General features: G+C 37.6%; 1 protein-coding gene across 3 annotated transcripts in view; it reads left to right on the top strand.

Moving 5' to 3' along the window:
- The window catches only part of RNF2 (ring finger protein 2), a 44,068-nt gene that overhangs the window by 10,691 nt on the left and 19,848 nt on the right, over positions 1–13,529 (top strand). Inside the window, exon 1 of one of the 3 annotated variants that reach the window (XM_032862636.1) lies at positions 4,423–4,428. The exons of 1 other annotated variant lie outside the window; for it this stretch is intronic. The gene's annotated coding sequence lies outside the window, so the exon portion shown is untranslated. Of the gene's footprint in view, positions 1–4,422; positions 4,429–9,332; positions 9,433–13,529 lie in introns of those variants that run through there. One more of the 3 variants, XM_032862639.1, reaches the window with a different exon arrangement.

The raw sequence follows: 13,529 nt of genomic DNA, 5'->3' as shown, positions 1-13,529 counted from the left end.
TTATTTATTTGACAGAGACACAGCGAGAGAAGGAACACAAGCTGGGGTCGGGGCGGGGGGGGGGGGGGCGGGGGATGGGGTGGGAAGCACACTTCCGGCCTAGTAGGGAGCCCAAGGCACGTGGCTCAATCCCAGGACCATGACTTGAGCCAAAGGCAGATGCTTAATGACTGAGACACTGAGGTGCCCCTAAATCCGTTTAACTTTTGGAATTGTTTCAAGAACCCAAAATGAGAATTGAGGTCTCCTGAATCCCAGTCTGTCTGCTACTATTGAATATGCATAGGGATGGAAGAGTTTTTCTTTTCTTGCAAGAGAAAATCTACCTTGTGTGACAAAGGGATACCAGAGACACATTCTTCACTTCTCTGTTCTTATCTTTCATTGTCTTAAAACTGTTAAAAGTCTGTGCTTACTATTTTGGGAGTTGAAAAATGGAAACTCCCTCCACTAACACCTAACACTCTGTGTTACCTTAGAACATAACTTTTATATAGCTGTAATTGTAGCACAGATGCAAATCAGTGGCCTCTGTTATCATTTTATCTCACGAGTACCATTAGTCATTGCATATCCTATTAACAATTGTTACATTTAATCACTAGGAAATTTCCTGATGTTGATGTTGCAAGTGTGTCTACTTGCTGAAGATGTTACTATTGTAGTAGTACCAGTAGTCTTTGATGTGGTTAAGGGCATGGCCTCCTTAGTCAAATAGACCTACATTTGAGTCTTGCCTTTGACGCTTATTACTGTGAGACCTTTAAGCAAGTTGCTTATTAATTTACCCTTTAGCTCAATTTCCTTATTTCTTAGGTGAGGAAAATAGTACCTGCTTCGTAGGGTTGTTATGATTAAGCAGAATTTCAGAGAAAGTGATGAACCCTCTAAATGTTTATTATTAATAACATTTCCTAGGACTGGGATTACTGGGTAAAAGCATTCATATATTTTTGTATTTCTGGAAATGAATTGCCTCACTGCTTTCTTTCTGAAAGTGTTATTCCAGTATTCTAGCTGCTGTTATAAGAGAATTTGGGGGCATAAGCCTTCAGCTTTCTCTATTATCTTCATTAATCATATTCTTTTGTCATTACCACAGATTTAATTTTTCAGCAGATATGCCTTTGTCAGAAGTGTAGACCCTGTTACTGTATTTTCAGTGACACAATGGGGTGTTGCTGTGATTTCCTACGCTGTTATTTGCTAATGCTTATGTGTGTGTTCATCAGCACTTCTGCGTCTGGCAAGAGTCTGGACTTTATGGACATTTCTCTTCCCAGGAAAGGATAACACCCTTGCTGTACCACTTTTCAGAAGTTAGCTTTTATTCTGGCAGATGGGGCTTTGGACTAAAACTCAGTAGTTATTAGACTTTTTAGCTTTGTCATTAGTGATAAGCTTATTTAAATTTTTAAGCTTTGCTTTATGCCTTAGTTGTGTTTGACATCTCCTCTCAAAAACAGAAGTACTGATCTGTCTGTGCCATTAAATCTGCAGATGTTTTTGGGGGGCCAGTCCTATGTGCTGCTGACACAGAGCAGTAGTCTACAGCCCCATAGTAAGCTTGTAACTGCTGCCACATTAATATGCTCCTTTGTTTAGTTTCCTCTAATCTGGGGAGAGATGTGAAATGAAGTTGGTAGCATCCCTTGTTCTACTTTAGGAACTCAAAAAAAAATTTTTTTTTCTTTGCTTTGCTCGGGAAATATCAATGTCCTTTGTGTCTCTTAGTCTTAGGGTACTGGGAAAATTAAAAGTCCCTTTCTAAGAATGTGGTTAGTTTGTGGTATAGAGTTGGTGTGTTCAGAGCTGAGAACCTAGATCACGCCAAAGTCTGAGATCTAAATTACTAGTGAGTCAGTGGTTTGGCAGGTTGAATCTAGGTTACTAGATTCAAGTAATCGGATGAAGCAGTAGTCTGGAAACCCCTTAGGCAAGCAGAGATTGAGACATCCTTGGAAGAGTTACAAAATCTAGACTGGCAGATGAGAACCAGGAGGTAAAGTACCAGTGTAAGGAATGTCTTGACAGAGGGACAGTTAAGAATTCAGGAAATTAACAAAAATGGAAGGTTCTGACCAAATGAGGCAAAAAGTATAAAATAGCATGAGAAAAAAAAAAAAAGGGAAAAGAAACAAAATCCCCCAGATGTATAGCCTCTACTGCCAAGGACACTAGTTAAAGGGAAAATAAATAGTTCATTGTTTAAAATATGTGTGCAAACAAACCAGATGAGTGTGGAGAAGTATGGTATCAGCTATTTTCTTTAAGACAAGGGAAAAAAGTGCAGATAACCTTGGCTTTAACTTGGAATCCTAGATGTGTGAACAGTATGTCTCTTGACCTGCTTTAAAAAGAAAAGATTGGAGGAAACTGGTTATGACTGTTTGAAGTATTCAAGTTGAAAGAAGGTGCTAAAGGTAGAATACCTTTTCAGCTTAAGAGGACAGGACTCTAAGCACGATACTGTTCGAGACATTTTTAAACAAGTTTTTTGATCTACTAGTTAAGAGGGCTTTTGATGCTACTTTAAATTCTTAAATTTACAAATAAGGAAACTGGATCCTCATCAAAAGTAACTAGCCCTGGTTTACTCAAGAATTTAGAGGTAGGACTTCTTTACCATTTGATAATATTTTTAGAAAATTTAGGGCTACTCTCATTTCAGTAACAGTAACTAATATTCCTCTTATTAAATTGTCTCCACCAGTGGCAACGTATATTTTGCAAAGCTGCCTACAAACTTTGGAAAAACTGCTAGGGACAACTGTTCTAAACAGCTTTTAAGGAAGAGTCAGCCTGGTTAGTGACGGTTGAATTGCTTTTGCAAAGAAATGGAAGAGACGTGTGCCTGATGCCTATTTTCATATTCCATAACCTTACTAAGGAATTTGTAAATTCTGTATACCTGAGTTCAGCAGCACGTTTATTGTTGACAGTGTAAGAAGTTAGTATGTTAAGTGTGTATTTTCAAATTTTCATATATACACGTATAAGTGTATATAGTCACATGTTTAAATTTTTTTTCTCCTTATCTTTGTAATGAGTTAAAATGATAGCATGGTAACTTCCATCAGTGGAGGAGAGATAAACTAAACAATAAATGATGTTCCCAGTAAGTTACATGGTGGTAGGGAAAGGGGCAGAGATTCTGAGTTCTTAAATGTAAAAAAATGAAACTCTGAAAATATTAGAAAAAAACTTTAGGTGGCTGGTGGACGTTTTTATAATGTTAGAGTATAGATTAGAGTGTGGATTAGCTTTCCAAAGAAGCCGTATAGGGAAAGATAAATATGGTTAAAAAAAAACCAACAATCTCTGACCTTAAGAAGTCAAAGCCAAAGAACAGAAAAACAAACTGGGTAAAATATTAAACACTCATGGACAGACAAAAGGTCAATTTCTTTAACAGAAAAAATTTTTTGTAAATCAGCTTATTTATTTGAGAGAGAAAGAGCACAAACGAGGGGGGGCAGACAGAGGGAGAAGCAGTCTCCCCACTAAGTTGCGGTCCATCCCAGGACCCCAGGATCATGCCTGACCTGAGCCAAAGGCAGATGCTTAACTGATTGAGCTACCCCAGGCACCCCACAAATCAGCCTTTTTGTTGATTTAATAAAGTTTTATTTTCTAAAATGTACAGTTGGTGGATTTTGTTCATGCATCTTCACCAGATCAGCTTTTAAAAAACTAATAGAAATGGATATGTAGTAATTGACAGGCAAAAAAAAAAAAGGTCAGTAAAGTAGTGAAAATAAAATACACTTGATCACTCATGGTTGAAGCCTTGCAGATTAAAACATCATTGAAATGTTGGGCAGGTTAAAAAAAAACATGTTGCTAATCCTTAATTGGTAGAAGGGTAAATTGGCATAGGAATTTAGAAGTATTTGTCAGAATAAAAAAAATTTGCTTGCTTTTGATCCAGTAGTTTTTCCTTTAGGAATTTGTGCAACTTCTTACTTAGGGTAACTTATTGTCAAAGTTAAATTAGCGGGGTGCCTGGGTGGTTCAGTGGGTTAAAGCCTCTGCCTTCAGCTCAGGTCATGATCTCAGGGTCCTGTGATCGAGCCTCGCATCAGGCTCTCTGCTCAAGCGGGGAGCCTGCTTCCTCATCTCTCTCTCTGCCTACTTGTGATCTCTGTCAAATAAATAAATAAAAATCTTTTAAAAAAAAACCTAATCTTTAGCTAGAATAGCAAGTTTTCAACCCTGGCTGTACATAAAAACCACCTGACTGATTCTCTGACCACGTCAGGAGCCCCAGATGTAATGACTGAATTGATCTGAAATGGGACCTTGTGACCTGAATTGTTGAAAAGTTCTCCAGGTGACACCTGTATGCAGCCAAATTTGAGAACTACTTACTCTAGAGGAAGACCATTTTTCCTGTGGATGTGTTGAATTTTCTTTTGGCAGAAGCCGGTACTCCACTGGGCATGTAAACTGTTGTACATATTTTTTCAATTTCTTTCACTCTGCCATTGACTTTCTCATGATAATCTGGGTTCAGCTGATATATTAGTTTCCTGTTGCTTACAGTTCTGACAGTCAGAAGTCCAAAATGGGTCATAAGGGATTAAAATCAAGATGTTGGCAGGTCTGCATTTTTTCTGGAAGCTCTAGGGGAGAATTCATACCTTTTCCTTTTCTAGCTTCTAGAGGCTGCTGACACCCTCTTAGCTCATGGGTCCTTGCTCTGCATACCAGAAGCATGGCATCTTAGATGTTCACTCTATTATCTCTGTCTCCTTCATCATGTCGCCTTCTCTCTTGTAAGGACTCTTCTGATTATATTGGCCCAAACTCACATAATCTAGGATAATCTCCCCATCTCAAAAATTCTTAATTTAATCACACTGGCACAGTCCTTTTTGTCACGTAAGGTGACATAGTCACAAATTCTGGGCATTAAGATGTGGACACTTTGGGGGGCCCATTCAGTGTACCGCAGTTGGAGACGTGACAAGGCCATTAAAAATTTATAAATGCAATATTTTAGTTTATCTTAAATTGATATCATATTTTATCCCACAGTGTAAATTAGTTTCTTTATAGTAAGTTATGATTATTATTTATTACCCTTCAGGAGCAATATGCAGTTTTTGTCTTTGTTGTTAGAAATGTAGGTTGAATAGGATAGGCTGTGTTGTCTCATTTTTATTACAACAATAATAGCTATCATATGTTCTTCACAGGATTCTGTGAAGTAGGTACTTTATTTCAGCCCTGGCAAGATTGCATACTTTGATTTTTGTCTCTCAGGTACATACCTAGAATTGGAATCGCTGGATCATATGGTAATTCTGTATTTCGTTTCTTGAGGGACTTGCCGTACTTTTTTCAAAACTGGCTATATCATTTTATATTTCCAAAAGCAGCACACTAGGGTTTGACTTTTGCTACATCTTCATGAATACTTGCAGTTTTCTGTTTTTTTTTTTTTGTTTTTTTTTTTTATACTAGTCATGTAGCCATCCTAATGGGTATAAAGTGTGATATTTTGTGGTTTTGATTTGCATCTTTCTAATGATTAGTGATATTGAACATTTCTTCATGTACTTGTTGGCCATCTGTTTATCTTCTCTGGAGAAATGTGTCTATTCAGGTCTTTTTCCCATTGTTTTAATTGAGTTGTTTTGTTGTTTTAGTAATTCTTCATATATTCCAGATATTAATCATTTATCAGATACATGATTTGTGAATTTTTCTCCCATTTTGTGGATTGCCTTGCTGGCAGGGAGCCTGAATCCCAGGATGTGGAGATCAGGACTTGAGCTGAAGGCAGATGCTTAACCCACTGAGCCACCCAGGTGCCCCTCCTTGATTTTCTATGTGAATATTAGGATTCTGCAAAAACCATCAGGATTTTGATAGGAATTGTGTTGAATCTGTAGATTGCTTTGGGTATTATTGTCATCTTAACAATATTAAGTCTTCTGATCCATAGAAATAGGATGGGATATCTTTACATTTACTTAATGTCTTTCAACAGTGTTTTATAATTTTTGGTGTACAAATCTTTGCTTTAGTTAAGTTTATTCCTAGTATTCTTTTTGATACTTTTGCAAATGGAATTTTTTTCTTGATGTCCTTTTTAGAATGTTTATTGTTAGTATATAGAAATGCAATTGTTTTTTGTATGTTGACTTTCCCCCTCTGCAATTTTGCTCAATTCATTTAATCAGTTTAGTTTTTAACTTCTTTTGTGGAGTCTGTAGGGTTCCCTAGCTATAAAATCATATCATATGTAAACAGATACTTTTTCTTTTCTAGTGTGGATGCCTAATTGATGTGGGTAGACTTTCAGTATAATATGTTGAATAGAAGTGGCAAAAATACCATTTCCTTTTTGGTTTCTCACTTTTTTTTTTTTATTTTTTAAGTATCAAAATCTTAACAGCCACAACCTTGGGAGTTTATGGCTTTCTTCTCCTTTCTTTCTCTTTTCCTATACCCCAAGTATTTTGCCTCTTACGTATTTTGCAGCTCTGCTGCCCCTAATTCACCCTTAGTATTAACAGACTCATTGTATTCATTTCTTATTTGAAATATTGCACAAGCCATTTAACTGGTATTCTTGCCTCCTGCAAGTCCATCCTCCACTGTTACCAGAGTTGGTCTGTCTCAGAAGCAAATCTCACCTTGTCATTGAATTGTAGATTTTTCCTGAGACCTTTGCATGGCTTTTAGGCTTCCCTGATCTGGTCCAGTTTAATTCTTCAGCTTCACTCCCTGCCTGTCTCTTTTTTTTTTTTTTCTCATTTAATAGTGATCTAGTTAGAGTTCCCCAGCACATCATACTGAGTTGTGCCTTTGCTTATTATGATGATCCTTCTGGACTGCTTCTCTTTCCTCATTTGGTTAACTTCCACTTGACCTTAAAAAGTCTCTTCTTTAAAGGAAGAATCTCTTTCTCTGGGAAACCTTTCTGGTTTTCCATTTGACTATTGTTGTTTGTTTTGTTTTGGTTTTTGGTACTCTTGTAGCATTTACCAAATGGTATTGAAAGCATGTTCAGAACCCACTAGTCAATGAGCACTTGGAGGGTCACTTTTCCTATCACATGGTAGTTCTCAGTAAATGTTTCCTGAATTGCTGAACTCAGCTGTTTTTCTTTATGGGTCTGTTAGCTAGCTTCTAATACGAATAGGCAGAGGGAGCGGAAGGAAAACAAGGTGGCTGCTGCTGCTTCAACTGGTGTTGACCAATATTAGACCTTGGTAGGAGAGACTGAATTGGGTCATTAACAAACTGTTGTGGGGGGACGGTGGAGGTTCAGGAAAATGAAGTAGTGTTAGAGGAAATGAGATAGTGATGGGTGATAAGTATGGTAGGAGGGCACAGATCACACTAATTTATCTAGATCTGCATTTTAATTGGTGCTTTAAAAATTCTTCAAACAATTACTTTCCCTGTGACAATAAATCTGTTATATAAGACTAGAAAACCTTGTTACCAGTGCTTGAAAACTTAAGATTGGGTAATGAAGATTTGGTAAATCATCTTTGAAAGTTTCCTGCTCTGCTCTGCAATATGTAAAAAATATAATCCAATTAGGAATTGGTTATATTGCCTTTTTATTTTTCATGTATTTATTTATTTTTTTAAAAAAGATTTTATTTATTTATTTGACAGAGAGATCACAAGTAGCCAGAGAGGCAGGCAGAGAGAGAGGGGGAAGCAGGCTCCCTGCTGAGCAGAGAGCCGGGCCTCAATCCCAGGACCCTGAGACCATGAGACCATGACCTGTGCCAAAGGCAGAGGCTTAACCCACTGAGCGACACAGGCGACCCTATATTACCTTTTTAAATAAAGATGCTGTTAGGTTACCAAAGTAATTTTGATGAGTATTCCAGATGTTTAGTACAGTGGTATTTTTTTCAATAAAGAATACTGCCTTTGTGTCTTTACTCTAGAAGCTTACAAAAATTAATGTCTGTTTTACAGCTGTAGTTTTAGATTAAACTGCTGCAAGTGGTTTTTATGAGGTGATACTTACTGCAGGCAATGTTACGATGGCAGTTGGATTGCTTAGTCAGAATTTATTATTGCTCCCTGGTTTGCCTAGTCTTGAATACAGTTTCTAAAATTGAACACCTGTATCCTGTAAGCAAGCAGTGTTTTAATTAAGGAACAAATAGTTTGCTCATTCACATGTTGTATAAAGAGGAAAAGAAAAATGCTAAAGATTGAGAGAGCTAATTTGAAATGATGTGTATTTACTTTATGTTCAGAAAGGACAATAACCATGAAAGAAAAAGATATATTTCTTGTTTAAAAATAAAGAGTTTCTTAGTTTTGTTTCGTAGTGCTTAGGGAAGCAAATCTCAAATGAGGAAAAATGCTTCATGGGAAGATGGGATAATCTAATTTAAAGTTATTGTATTTTCTGATAGATATTTTACAATTTGAAAAACGAAGGAAACAAATCATGTGCAGGATAAAGACATAAGTGTTGGCTGCAAGGAATTGGTTATACATTTAAGCTTGCTTTGGCAAGTTTGGTAGGCTGAAAAATGGGCTCTTCCAAAATGTCCACATTCTAATCCTTGCAATCTGTAATGTTACTTTGTTTGGGGCTGGATTGTGTGTGTGAGGAAGTCTTTGCAAATGTCATTAAATTAAAGGTCTTGTTATGAAGAGATTATCCCGGATTATCTGGGTGGGCTCTAAATGTCATTCTGTATCTTTTGAGTGAAGCAGAGGGAGATTACTTATACAGAAGAGGAGGCAATGTGGCCACAAGGGAAGGAATGCCAGCTGGAAGAAACAACAGAATTTCCAATAAAACCTCTGGAAGAAGCACAGCCCTGCCAGCACTTTAATTTCGGCCCAGTGGTACTTTGGGCCTCCAGAAGTAAGAGAGTATGGTAATTTGTTCGAGTTGTAGGAAATTGATACAGCAATCATTTTTCAAAGTGCAAATGGACCTTTCTAAACAACTCCATTTACGTAAACTCTTTCTCCTTTGGTGGGGGAGCTGTAATTTTTAACTTACTCATATTAGTCTTTAATTCTATTTAAAATATTCTGTACACCAGGCAGTTTTTATGATTAAAGCAACTGGTGAACATTCTTTGGCACAGAACTTTGAAGTTTTAGCTCAAAATAATTTATATTTAAAGCCTCCTTTTTTGGGTAAAGTGTATTATCCGGTCTGGAAGCTCCCTTGTGGTTGCTTTGTTACAGCTATACTTTGGTAAGAATACAGTTTAGACTCCTAAAATTTTACAACACAGGGCCAGCCTTTTTGGCTGCACAGTTTCTATTTAATATGAATTTTTCTTTCAGTAAACTACAGAAAATGTACATGTGAAGCTTTTACTGAGAATTATGTTACGAGTTCACTGTGACCCAGCACGTACTAGGGTCTCAGTTAAGACTTTGATGTATTGGGACTCTGATCAGACGATAAATAAAGGCCATGTAAGATCTTTTTTTTTCTTTTTTTAAAAGATTTTATTATTAGAGAGTGCGAGAGCATGAGCGGGGGTGGGGCAGAGAGAGGGAGACAAGCAGACTTCACACTGAGCAGGGAGCCGGATGCAGGAATCATCCCAGGACCCCAAGATCATGACCTGAGCTGAAAGGCAGACACTTAACTGACAGAGCCACCCAGGCACCCCTCGTCCTATACACTTAATGATCAGACTCAGGTGTACCAGGCCTATATTATCTTAGTCCCTCAAAGATTGTGTTCGAAGAGGGAGGGATAATCCAAGAGACATCTGAATGTCTTTGAATGTTCTGCAAAACTGTGGTTCAGGATGAGCTTCTTTATGTTACTTTATGTCCCTTTTTTAAAGATTCTACAAGTTTGTAATAAAGTCTGGGCCAGCAATGTCTCTATTTAGTATTTCTCTTTTTCTTTTAAGCTTCCAGGAGCTACACTTAATATTCAGCCCATACAGTTTACTAGCAGTAGGCAACTGACAAATCTCTTTCTGGCATTTTTTTGTTACTGAAAAGGCCTTAAAGAGTAGTCTTGGATTAATTGGCCTGCTGTTTGATTTTTTTTTTTTTTTTTTTTTTAATCACATGAAGCACATAACCAAACATTTTTATGTTTTTTTCTAAAGTAATTTAATCTTTTAAAAAAGTGATTAATGTAATATTTTTAGTACGTTAGGGAGTGGCTAAGTAGTTTTTCTCCCTGATCTTTTATATTTTGGGTGGCTGGGGGCTGAGAAATAAGAATTCTTAATTTATTGAAATAAATCAAGGAAATGATGCCCTCTTTGTTTTATGACCATCATTCATGAAATATGCCAGGCACTTTATATGAACATCTCATTCAACTTTGCCAATGACCCTGAACATTTCTGTCACTTTGCAGATTTAAAAAAAAACAAAAAAACAAAACCTTGAAAAATTTGAATGTAGGTCCATAACCAGTAGCAGCCAGTATTATGATGCATATGCAAGCTGATTCAGTTCAAAAAAATCATTTACTGTACTTTCTGGGTGTTTTGTTTGTTGTACCATAAAATAAAGACATACCTAAAATACAGAGTTCTCTGTCCTTATTCTTGAGGAATTTATGATTTAGTCTGTCCATTTTTCCTTCTGGGGGAGCTAGAGAATGGTCTCAGGAGCAAATGTATGGCTTATTCAAGGGAGTTGAGGGTCTTGGGGGTCTCAAAGAATTGAATGTTTTATTATTTTTATTGTTTTTAGTTTTTCAGAAACCTGTTCTTTGCCACATATAATCTCTAATAGACTTGACCATGATTTTTTACATTCCCCTTGACCAATTAAAGGATTGTAGATTAGGGGTGGGATTTAAAAAAAAATGGCAGGGGCATCTGGGTGGCTCAGTGGGTTAAAGCCTCTGCCTTCAGCTCAGGTCATGTTCTCAGGGTCCTGGGATTTAGCCCCGTGTCGGGCTCTCTGCTCAGTGGGGAGCCTCCTTCCTTCTCTCTCTCTCTCTCTCTCTCTCTCTGCCTGCCTCTCTGCCTACTTGTGATCTCTATCTGTCAAATAAATAAATAAAATCTTTTAAAAAAAATGGCACTTTAGGAAGCCTCTATTTGCTAGGCACTATTAAAAGAATATGTATGTAGGAACAGTGTTGTGATTAGTCGTTAGGTCCTTAGACTAGTCTTCAGAAGACTAGTCCATAATGTGATTGAACCTAGCATGCAAATTTTTCAGTAGTTCATACACTTCATTAAATTCATTACTTAAGTATAGTATGTTTTTAGGGCGCCTTGGTGGCTTAGTCAGTTAAGCGTCTGCCTTGGGCTTCGGTCATGATCTCCAGGTTCTGGGATCGAGTGCCACATCCGGCTCCCAGCTCAGCAGGAAGTCTGCTTCTGCCTCTCCCCATGCTTGTGCTCTCTCTGTCTCTGTCTCTCAAATGAATAAATTAAAAAAAAAATCTTTAAAAAAACGTTTAAAGGATAGTGTGCATGTCTTTTTTTTTTTTTTTTTTTTTTAAGATTTATTTATTAGAGGGAGAGAGTATATGCTTGGGGGTGGGACAGAGAGGATGGGCCGGGTTGTGGGGGGGAAGAGGGAGGATCCCAAGCAGGCTCCACACCCAGTGACCTGAGCTGAAACCAAGAGTCCAACACTTAACTATGCCACCCAGGCACCCCTAAGTATAGTATTTTTTTTTTTTTTTAAGATTTTATTTTAATTATTTTGGAGAAGGGGGGGAGAGTGAGGGAGCATGCAAGCAGGGAGGGGGCAGAAGTAGAGGGAGAGAAGAGACTCCCTGCTGATCTCGGAGGCCAGTGATCATGACCTGGGCCAAATTTGAGTATTGGCTGCTTAACCGCCTGAGTCACCCAGGCACCTCTATAGTATGTTTTCAGTGGAAAAGCTTAGGATGGAAATTTGAGTTTCCAAGCTGGGGACTTAATGTATTCTTGTCCTGAAAATTTATTTTTTAAAAATTGTTATTCTTTTTTTTTTTTTAATATTTTATTTATTTATTTGACAGAGACACAGTGGGAGAGGGAACATAAGCAGAGGTAGTGGGAGAGGGAGAAACAGGCTTCCCACCGATCAGGGATCCTGATGTGGGGCTCAATCCCAGGACCCTGGGATCATGACCTGAGCCGAAGGCAGATGCTTAATGACTGAACCACCCAGGTGCCCCTAAAAAAATTATTTTTCTTTAAGCTTGAATTACAATGATAAATTTTAGGAGCCAAATTTATAATAGAATGATAAATTTTTAAAAGTTGTATTCTTGTTTTCCTGAAAGTAAACACAAAATTTCTCAGGCAGGGATGGATTAATTATTAAAGTAATAACCCCGTTGCCCCAGTTCTTCCCTCTCAGTGATGCGGTGAAACCCGGATGTTCATTTGGTAGGTAAGGAACCTGAAGAACATGAATCTGGGAGCTTGTTAGTTGTTTGCTCCCTCCTGAAAGAGGAAGGGAGACCTTTGCTTTCAATATGAACAAATTCTCCGTGGTTATAGAGGGGAAGATCCTGTTTCTTACACTTTGGAATGTAAATGAATGTGAGGAGAGGTAGGGAGATCAGACAGGTGCTAGAATTTACAATCCGTGAATGTCTCCATAGTCTTATACCCCCTGAAGTATAAACACATACTTCTAAAGAGGTATATCTCTTATCTATTCATTTATCTTTAAATTTCAAGACTTCTCTTTTGTAGGACAGATTTGTATGCTCTGGTAGCTCTAACTATGTAGATACATAAAGATACTTTCTCTAGGGACGCCTGGGTGGCTCAGTTGGTTAAGCGGCTGCCTTCGGCTCAGGTCATGATCCCAGCATCCTGGGATCGAGTCCCACATCGGGCTCCTTGCTCGGCGGGGAGCCTGCTTCTCCCTCTGCCTCTGTCTGCCTGTGCTCGCTCGCTCTCCCTCTGTCGCTGAAAAATAAATAAAAAAAAAATCTTAAAAAAAAAAAAATACATACATAGAAAATAGACCAACTGATAGATTTTCCCTTTGTCTTTTTTACCATGTTATTTTGAAGTATGTGTGTTTGGTTATGAAAATATGAAATGTTAAGGTTGTCTAATTTTAGCTCCTTTATTGAGTGATCACTGCTGAGTTCTACAGCAAATATTTATTAACTCCTATATGCCAAGCACAGTGCAGGGTTCTGGCGATATTGTGGTGAATAAGATAAATATTCTGCATTCAAGGGGCTTAGAGACTATAAAAGTGCTGTGATGAAAAAGGAAAAGAGAGGAGACATGAGCAAATGGCAAAGATAGAATTTTGTTAGAACACATGAAGGAGGTAGCAATGGCAAAATCTTAGGGGGAGGGGTGGGACCAAAGCATTCAGTTCCAGATGGAAAGGATGTACTAGTAAAAAAATTCTAAAATGAGAATGAGCTTGGCAAGATAGATAGAAGGATGGCAAATATGGGTGAAACATAGTGAATAGAACTCCAAATCACAAATGTACATTTAGGTGTTTGGATTTTTTTTTTTTCTGGTATTGCTAAAATAGGGTCATGTTACATACATTCTACCCTGCAACGTGCTTTTTTTTTTTTTTTATGATTTTATTTATTTATTTGACAGAGAGAG

This window comes from Lontra canadensis, unplaced genomic scaffold (genome assembly GCF_010015895.1).
Source record: "Lontra canadensis isolate GAN:19392208 unplaced genomic scaffold, GSC_riverotter_1.0 scaffold24, whole genome shotgun sequence".
Lineage (NCBI taxonomy): Eukaryota > Metazoa > Chordata > Mammalia > Carnivora > Mustelidae > Lontra > Lontra canadensis.
This window is presented reverse-complemented; position numbering and strand designations above follow the sequence as displayed.